The following is a 10,000-nucleotide window of genomic DNA, read 5'->3' on the forward strand; positions in this document are numbered from 1 at the left end:
AGGTCATGATTCAGCGTCTAGGCTTGAAGCTGATTTAAGGAGGAGGAGGAGGAGGTGAGGAGGAGTACAAAAGAGTACAAAGGAAAAGCAAACAGCAACACACCTCTTGGTCCTAACTAGACTGTTTGTTGTCGCTACCATCTACTCTAATCTACGAATCAGAGAGACAGGACAGCACAGATGAAGGCTCCTCCCCTCCCACCAGTCCCTCCACCCGAAGCTGGCATGAAAAGGAAGAATACCATGAAATATAGAAAAAACTACAATGGAATTTTACATGGACAGAAGGAAGATCATACACGACAACTAAGCTAACACTACTTTCTGTTAGACCGGAGCAAAATAACGGATGTTCGGGTTAGCTTCTAAATATTTGTCTGGTCGGTTTTTGAAAGTGCAAATAGTTTCGCTTTCGACGACGTTTTGAGGTAGACCGGGAGGAGGAGGAGGAGGAGGAGGAGAAGATCTAGGTCACGGAACAGGATCAAGTCTTCCTTCCTCTCTTCCATATTGCTTTGTACCCTCCTCCTTCTCCTCCTCCTACCATCTCAGAATTGTTCCTGCCTTCCAGTTTTCTATCCTTCCTTCCTTCCTTCCTTCCTTCCTTCCTTCCAGTCTTTCTCCTTTCCTTCCAGTCTTTCTCCTTTCCTTCAGTCTTTCTCCTTTTCTTCCATCTCTCCTTCCTTCCTTCCTCCCCTACTTATTTGTCTTTCCTTCATTTCCTTCCTTTTCCTTCCTCTCCTATTCCTTCCTCTCTCTCCCCATCCCTTCCTATTGCCTTGCCTTCCTTCCCTCCTTCCTCTCCTCCCTTTTACCTTCCTTCCTGTGTGTGTGTGTGTGTGTGTGTGTGTTACTTAAATGGTGACCTGCACGTAGGATTTTGCAAGGGTTTCTCACTCTCTCTCTCTCTCTCTCTCTCTCTCTTTCACGCTCTAGTTGTTTTCCCGTAGAGGTGTTAAATAAAGCAGTACAGGTGTGAATGTCTACCTTTTTGTACCTCCTCCTCCTCCTCTTCCTCCTCCTCACCTGTGTCCCATTCCTCCTTCCTTGGCCTGTTTACGCGCGTGTTAGATATTGTTTAGTGATCTTACGTGGTGTTTCTATTTATTAGGTTGTGTTTCATTTACGAGGTGGGCTGACAAATTCGCAGGCTGAATAAGGAGTGATGCTCGAGTGATTATTTTTTTACAGTAAAGGAAGCAGCTCAAGGGCATAAAAAAGTATATATATAATTCAGAAGAAAGAAAAAGTCCGCTAATCACTGCCCGTATAAAAATGAGTATAGACGAGTGGCCAAAAAAGTGATGCTAGACTAGTAATTAAATTTGACGTGCATGAAGTTCAGCTCTCCGTATTTATGACTGCATTGTTTCTTTCCAGGCAAACACACACCTGATGGTCAAAGGAAGACTTCAAGTGTGAGTAATAGCGACTCCTTTTGATAATAGACATAATAATCCCTTCTCCTCCCTTCCCTTAACTTCCCTTCCCTTCCCTTCCCTTCCCTTCCTTCATTTCCCTTCCCTTTCTTTCCGTTCCCTTTCCTTCCCTCCCCTTCCCTTCCCTTTCCTTCCTTTCCCTTTCTTTTGTTTCCCTTCCCTTCCCGTCCCTTCCTTTCCCTTCGCTTTCATTCCATTTCCTTCCCTTCCCTTCCCTTCCCTTCCCTTCCCCTCTTTCCTTCTTCTCCAGTTTCTACGTTCTATTCTCTTTCCTCTTTCCTTACTCTTCATGTTTAACTTCTCCTCTTTCTTTTCTATCTCCTCCTTCTCCTCCTTCTCCTCCTCCTCACCCTCATCCTACTCCTCTTCATTCTTCTATTTTTTCATCTTCCTTTTCTTCTTCTTTTGTATACGTAATTTTTTTTCCGTCTTGCTTTCCTTACCTCATTATCATTCATTTACTTTATTGCTTTACTCCTTTATCTTCTTCCTTTACTCTCTCCTCTTCCTTGATCCCTTTGCTTCAGTACTTTAGGCCGTTGAACCAATCACAAGAAGCTGTCGAGAGTGAAGAATAACCTAAATGAATCCTCTTCCTCCTTCTCCTCCTTCTCCTCCTCCTCCTTCTCTTCCTCTTCCTCCTCCTCCTCTCGTACTACTGTTTGGCACCTGATGTAGTTAGTCTTGGCGCCAAAAGAGAGAGAGAGAGAGAGAGAGAGAGAGAGAGAGAGAGAGAGAGAGAGAGAGAGAGAGAGAGGTTACGAAAACGTTGATAAAGACGTGCCAAAAACAAAAACAACAAAAACAATAACAATGATCATTAATAATAATAAAAATAATAATAATAATAATAATAATAATAATAATAATAATAATAATAATAACAATAATGATAGTAATAATAATAGTATATTATTATTATTATTATTATTATTATTATTATTATTATTATTATTATTATTATTATTATTATTATTATTATTATTATTATTATTATTATTATTATTATTAGTAGTAGTAGTAGTAGTAGTAGCAGTAGTATTGGTAGTAGTAGTTGTAGTAGTAATAGTTGTAGTGATAGTAGTAGTAGTAGTAGTAGTAGTAGTAGTAAATAAAGAAAAAAATCGACAAACGAACATTAATTAGTCTTAAAAAAAAGACGAAACAAATTGAACAGCTGTGTGTGTGTGTGTGTGTGTGTGTGGCAAAGTTACGCATGCTTGTGACGTGAAGAGAGAGAGAGAGAGAGAGAGAGAGAGAGAGAGAGAGAGAGAGAGAGAGAGAGAGAGATGGGTGAGGTGTGAAGTTATGTAAACATCACTCACCCATCAAACACATCATATCCTTCTCCTCCTCCTCCTCCTCCATTTTCCTTCCTTTTATCATCCATTTTCTTACCTCTTCCCATCCTCACTTCCCCCTCCTCCTCCTCCTCCTCCTTTCTCACCGTTCCTTCTCCTTCACCTTTTCCCTTCCTCTTCCTCCTTCTCCTTCCTTCTTCTTTGCGTCTCTTTCTCCTCCTCCCCTTCTTCCTTCTCCTCCTTCGCACTCCAACCTAAAAGAGAGGCGAAGGAGGAAGAGGAAGAGGGGAAGGAGGAGGAGCAAGAGGCGGAGGAGGAGGGGGGAAGAAAATTTGGCGTTCGTATCGATTGCCCTCTCTCTCTCTCTCTCTCTCTCTCTCTCTCTCTCTCTCTCATGCAGCTTTATTTACAATCCGCTTCCTCCTCCTCCTCCTCCTCCTCCTCCTCTTCTCCTTCTTTTTCTTCTCCTTCTTCTTCTTCTCGTCGCTTGGCAGCAAACACAGACGTGACTCACAAATACACACACACACACACACACACACACACACACGACCTGTTTCAAGGGTCTCTAGAAATAGCTTGACATTAAAATAAAAGAGAGAGAGAGAGAGAGAGAGAGAGAGAGAGAGAGAGAGAGAGAGAGAGAGAGAGAGAGAGAGAAGGGGGGAGGGGGAGAGAGTCTGTTTATTTTCACATTTTCTCATTCTTCTTATTCTTATTTATTTAATCTCGTCTGGTATAATATTTTTTTTTCTTTCTTTTTTCTTTTTCCTTCTTTTTCTTTTTCCCTTTATATCAGTGTCTTTTTCTTTCTCCTTTTCTATTCTTTTCCTTCTATAATTTTTTTCATCATCCATTTCTTTCATTTATTTCATTCTTCAACTTTCTTTGTCCTTTTTTTTTCATAAGTGATTTACTTTCTCACACTTTTAATGATTGTTATGCAAATTTCTCTCTCTCTCTCTCTCTCTCTCTCTCTCTCTCTCTCTCTCTCTCTCCGAAGTAATGAGGTGTAGGAGGAGAAGGACGATGACGAAGACAAGGAGATGGAGGAGGAGGAGGAGGAGGAGGAGGGGACAATGTGAATGGTTGATAAGGAGGAGGAGGAGGAGGAGTAAAGAATTGAGGGAGGGAAAGGACGAGAGAGAGAGAGAGAGAGAGAGAGAGAGAGAGAGAGAGAGAGAGAGAGAGAGAGAGAGAGAGAGAGAGAGAGAGAGAGAGAGAGAGAGAGATGTTCCTAGCTGATATTTTTGCAACACCGACGCAACCACCTTCAGCAACAACAACAACAACAACAACAGCAACAACAACAACAACAACAATAACAACAACAGCAACAACAACAACAGCAACAACAACAACAACAACAACAACAGCAACAACAACAACAACAACAAACTGTCAATACGAATGTTGGAAGGAAATTGAAAGGAAGAAGACGGAATAAAGAAAAGAAGATGCCTTGGATGTCTTCTTCTTCTTCTTCTTCTTCTTCTTCTTCTTCTTCCAATTATATGAAAAGGAACCTGTTATCACGTCTTCTTTTCCTTCTTTCTTTTTTCTTTTTCTTCTCCCTTTTTGTTTTGTTTTTCTCCTCTTCTTATTTTTTTATCAAAATATAAGGCAACATTTCTTCTTTTTCTTCTTCTTCTTCTTCTTCTTCTTCTTCTTCTTCTTCTTCTCACTTAACAGATGCAGGCAATCAATTCTAACATATGCTTCGGTCTCTCGTCTGTCTGACATCCCATTCCACTTTATTTATTTATTTATTATTGCTATGCTCGTCTCTTCCAGATATTGATCGTGTCTGGAAAATGTCTAAAAATAACCCACCTGAAGGTCGCCCCCGGTCCTCAGCAATAACATCAATAAAAAAAACAAAATGAGTCTTGGATCGGTATTGTCAGACGCTTCCATCTCTTTCATCAACTATTTCCAAAGCCCAAAATGGAGATCAATCGTGTTCTCATGAGTGTTCTTTTAAGTTCATGGTACAGAAGAATGGTCAGACTACCACCAGGGTCATAAAACTACCCCTGGAAATGCCCACAACTCCTACGAAAGCCTTGTCAAATTTGTGTGCTTGGGCGCTGAAATGTTTAAAAATATTGCCCATAACACTTCCCCTAACCCTCACCTTCTCTTTTAAATTCCTCCATCTCTTCAAGTTTTATGTTTTGCCTCCCTCATTCTCCTCTCTCTCTCTCTCTCTCTCTCTCTCTCTCTCTCTCTCTCTCTCTCCTCAACCACCTTCATGTCATAGCTATAGGGGGTGGAGGGAAAGGGAGTGGAGGGAGGAGGTTGTGGGGGAGAGAAAAAGGGGGGGAGGGGGAGGGGTTTAGCGGGGCAGAATAAGGTAATGAAAACAGGAGGAAAGTCTCAGCATCTCGTGACGTCCAAAAATACCTCCTCCTCCTCCTCCTCCTCCTCCTCCTCTTCTTCCTCGTTCTTTCTCATTCTCTTCGTTTTCCTCGTTCTCCTCTTCTTGCTCTTTTTATTCAGTTTTATTTTCTTTGTATTCACCCTCCTCTTCTTTTCCTTCTTTCTCTTCTTCCCTCCTCTTCTTCCTTTTCTTCCTCTTGTTCTTCCTATTCCTCCTCTTCTTTCTTAGTGCCCATCTTCCTTCTCCTCCACTTCGTTTTTTTTTCGTTTTCTTCGTCTTCGTCTTCTTCCTCTTCTTTTTCTTCTTTACTTTAGAACTTCCTCGTCTTCCTTCTTTTTATCTTCGGGTGTTCTCTCCTCCTCCTCTTCCTCTTCCTCCAACTCCTCCTCCTCCTCCTCCTCTTCTCATTCTGTCTATTTTGTTTGTTTGTTATCATATATAGGTGAGTGTTTTTTGTGTGTTTATTTACTACTACTACTACTACTACTACTACTACTACTACTACTACTACTACTATTACTACTGCTACATCAAATGGACAACCTTGACTCCAGTTATGAGCTTCGAGTCTCCTCTCTCCTTTCTTCCTTTTCTTCCTTTTTTTATTTCTTTACTTTTTCTGTTTTTCTCTCCTTTTCATCTCTCCTTTTCGTTCGTCCCCTTTTTTGTCCTCTTCCTGTTGCTCCCTTTCTCTCTTCTTTCCTCTTGCCTTTCCTCCTCCTGTCATCTCCTTCCTCTTCCTCTTCTTCTTCTTCATTGTTATCTTCTCTTTCTTTTCCTTTCCTCCCTTTCCTTCTTCCATTCTCATTCTTTTCATCTCTTTCAGTCTTTCTTCGATCCTTTCCTTCTCCTTTTCTTTCTATTAACTTTTCTCTTTCTCCCTTCCCTCCTTTCCTTCCTACACTCCCTCCCTTCCTTCCTCTCCTTCCTACACTCCCTTTTTTTCTTTATCTCTTTTCCTTCTCTCCCATCCCTCTTCCTCTCCACATTCTCCCCCCCTCCTCTCTCTCTCTCTCTCTCTCTCTCTCTCTCTCTCTCTCTCTCTCTCTCTCCAAGGCAAAGGCAAAAGCACGAGCCCTTCACGTGAGTAAGCATTAAATTGGAGAGAGAGAGAGAGAGAGAGAGAGAGAGAGAGAGAGAGAGAGAGAGAGAGAGAGAGAGAGAGAGATTAATGCTGAGTCCGGTCCATAGCAAAGTAAGGCGTAGTAGTAGCAACAACAGTATTATTATTATTATTATTATTATTATTATTATTATTATTATTATTATTATTATTATTGGTAGTAGTAGTAGCAGTAGTAAAGTAAAAGAAAGAAAGAATAGAAAGGATGTAAAGGAAAGAAGAAAGAAAACTAAAAAAAAAAAAAAAAAATCAGACGACACACACACACACACACACACACACACACACACACACACACACACATATATATTTGCTCAAGGTCATACTAACCTCTCGTAAAGGTAAAGAAGCCATGGTTGAACATACATACATACATACATACAGACAAGCAGACAGACATAGATAGATAGATGGATAGATAGATAGATAGATAGACAGACAGACAGCGTAAAACCCCACTTAGAAACTTTAATTGAAACGTCATGGAAAAGAAACTTAATTAGACGAAACTTAAAAGACTTAGAGAGAGAGAGAGAGAGAGAGAGAGAGAGAGAGAGAGAGAGAGAGAGAGAGAGAGAGAGAGAGAGAGAACAGTTATATTTACTTTTTATTTTTTGTATATTTTAACCTCCACTTAAAATAATGTTCTCCTCCTCCTCCTCCTCCTGCATCTTCGTTTTTTTTACTTCCTCCATCTCCTCTTTTATTTATTTTACCTTGTCCTCCTTAGTTTATCTTCCTCCTCCTCCTTCTCTCAATCAACCCGTTCTTCTTTATCTCTTTCTCATGTTTATGTGGCTCCACCTCCTCCTCCTCCTCCTCCTCCTCTTCTTCATCTTCCCCTTCCTCTTCGATCTTCTAAATTTATCTCCTTCCTCATCTCAATTTCCTGTTTCTTCTTGAACTCTTCCTATTATTTGTATGACTCTTCCTCCTCTTCCTCCTCCTCCTCCTCCTCGTCTGACACCGTTAGGTCATGCATGTGCCTGTGTGTGTGTGTGTGTGTGTGTGTGTGTCCACGTGATTGTCTGTGTGTCTGTTACCACGCTAGGACACTGATAACACACACACACACACACACACACACACACACGGCGCCACGGCTCTCCATCGCCCTCACATCCGACTGGTACTTCGATACCCACTCCTCCTCCTCCTCCTCCTCTCTTATTAGACTCATTATATTCTCCTTCCATATAATCTCTCTCTCTCTCTCTCTCTCTCTCTCTCTCTCTCTCTCTCTCTCTCTCTCTCTCTCTCTCATTACTAACGTCATACCTGCTTATTTTATCGACAGGTAGAGAGTGAGGAGGAGGAGGAATAGGAGGAGGAGGAGGATAAGAGAAGAAGAAAGATGGGTATTATTAAGATAAGAAAACGAAGGAGGAGTGAGGAGGAGGAGGAGGAGGAGGGAAGGGGAATGGAATACTTGTAGGAGACGAAAAAAGAACGAAAGAGAATCAAGAATAATGAGAGTGTAAGGAAAGAAGGAAGAAGAACAGATGAAAGAGGCAGAGAAGGAGGAGAAGAAGAACTCAGAAGGAAGGAAGAAAGGAAAGCGTAAGAAAGATTAAAAGAGAGAAAAAAAGAATAAGATTAAGAATATAAGAGAAAGAAAGGGAACAAGAGATACGAAGATTCATGGCAAGAAGAGAATCGTTGAAGAAGAAGAAAAAGAAGGAAGGAAGGAAAGCGTAAGAAAGATAAAAAAGAATAAGATTGAAAATATAAGAGAAAGAAAGGGAACAAAAAATACAGAGGTTCAAGGCAAGAAGAAAATCGAAGAAGAAAAAAAATAAGAAGAAAGGAAGACTAGTGTTAGTAAGATGAAAAGAGACAAAAAGGAAAATAGTTAAGAAAAGATAAGGAAGAAAAGGCAAAAATAAAAGTGTTCAAGATAGTATAGAATTAAGACGTCGCCCACGGCCTGTTAGCTCAGTTGGTTAGAGCGCCGTGCTAATAACGCGGATGTCGAGGGTTCGATCCCCTTACGGGCCAGGAGTGGAAATTTTTTTTATTTTATATTTTTTACTCATTATGTTATTTTATATTTTGATTTAGATATTTATTTTATTCTTTTATTATTTTTTTGCTTTCGTTTTATGTTATTCTTCTTTTCCGTTGTTTTCCTAATTTATTTTAACTTTGTCTTCTCGTTATTTTTTCTTTTTTCTTCTTCTTCTTCTTCTTCTTCTTCTTCTTCTTCTTCTTCTTCTTCTTCTTCTTCTTCTTCTTCTTCTTCTGCTTCTGCTTCTTCATTGTCTTCCTCTTTCTCTTCTTTTAAGGGTGATATACTCTCTCTCTCTCTCTCTCTCTCTCTCTCTCTCTCTCTCTCTCTCTCTCTCTCTCTCGTGTGTAAGTGAGATAGAGCATGTGAGGTCTCTAATTAACTGGAACTTATGATGTGGTTTTCGTAATGAAGAGAGAGAGAGAGAGAGAGAGAGAGAGAGAGAGAGAGAGAGAGAGAGAGAGAGAGAGAGATTACCGTTTCCTTTCCTAGTCGTTGCACGAAACTGATTACTTAACAAAATAACCTCAGATATCATTACAACAGAGAGAGAGAGAGAGAGAGAGAGAGAGAGAGAGAGAGAGAGAGAGAGAGAGAGAGAGAGAGAGTTACACATTTTGAGGTAATACGGAAGTTTCATCACCACCAATTCCTCCTCCACCTCCACCACCACCATCCTACCTTCCTCTCCCTTTTATTTTCCTCCTTCCCTTTCCTCCCATTCCCCTGATATTGCTTCCTCACCACCACCACCACCACCATCACCACTACCACCATCCTCCCTCCTCTCCCCTCCATTTCTTTTCCTCCTTCCCTTTCCTCCCTTCCCCTAACCCACCACCACCACCACCATCCTCCTTCCATTTCTTTTCCTCCTTCGCTTTCCTCCTTTGCCCCTACCCACCACCATCACCACTACCACCATCCTCCTTCCTCTCCCCTCCATTTCTTTTCCTCCTTCCCTTTCCTCCCTTCCCCTAACCCACCACCACCACCACCACCATCCTCCTTCCATTTCTTTTCCTCCTTCGCTTTCCTCCTTTGCCCCTACCCACCACCATCACCACCACCATCATCATCTTCATCACCACGTGTCCTGCCTTTATCATGCTACATTATCTTATCAACTTCACGGTATACTCTGCCTAGTGTTCACCTCCATTCGGTTAGGCTTAATTACCACCACCACCACCACCACCATCATCACCACTATCACCACTATCACCTTCACCATCAACGCTACATCACTAATTTCTGCGTCTTTAGCTTATATTATGCGTAAATCTAACTTAACCTAGCGTATCTTATTTTGCTTTTTTTTTCCTACTTTCTTGCTCTCTATCTTAATCCATTGCTCATTATAAGTCATCCGTAGCTTTATTTTACCTTCATTTTATTATATTCTAATGCCAAACTAAGCGAGAATTGACGGGAAATGTCGAGAAAAATGCCGATACTGTTTATTTTCCCTGATTTTTTCTTCTCTCCCAGACGTGAGTTATCTCTTGGCAAGCTTTTGTGGCGGCGAGGAAGCAAAGTTGTGCGGTACGATATGTTTTCCCCTTCACAAACCCTTCCCCCCCCCCACGGGCCCCACCCACCCACCACTGTCTCAAAGCACTGCTGCATGTAACGAAGGAAGAGAGGAAACAAAACAAAACGAAAAACTAGAAGAAAAAATTGATAAAGCTGAAAGACAAAGAAACATAATAAAAACGAAAGAAAAGAATAAAAGATAGCTGCAAA

The 10,000-nt window shown here is 41.0% G+C and overlaps 1 protein-coding gene and 1 non-coding gene across 2 annotated transcripts in view; both read left to right on the forward strand.

Annotated features, from left to right (window-relative positions):
• The window catches only part of LOC126994570 (Krueppel-like factor 12), a 153,093-nt gene that overhangs the window by 65,736 nt on the left and 77,357 nt on the right, over nt 1-10,000 (forward strand). Inside the window, exon 3 of the mRNA XM_050853903.1 lies at nt 1,381-1,418. The gene's annotated coding sequence lies outside the window, so the exon portion shown is untranslated. The remainder of the gene's footprint in view (nt 1-1,380; nt 1,419-10,000) is intronic.
• Trnai-aau (transfer RNA isoleucine (anticodon AAU)) lies at nt 8,171-8,244 on the forward strand. Its single transcript has one exon. It is a non-coding gene; the product is annotated as a tRNA-Ile (tRNA).

Source organism: Eriocheir sinensis, chromosome 7 (genome assembly GCF_024679095.1).
Source record: "Eriocheir sinensis breed Jianghai 21 chromosome 7, ASM2467909v1, whole genome shotgun sequence".
NCBI lineage: Eukaryota > Metazoa > Arthropoda > Malacostraca > Decapoda > Varunidae > Eriocheir > Eriocheir sinensis.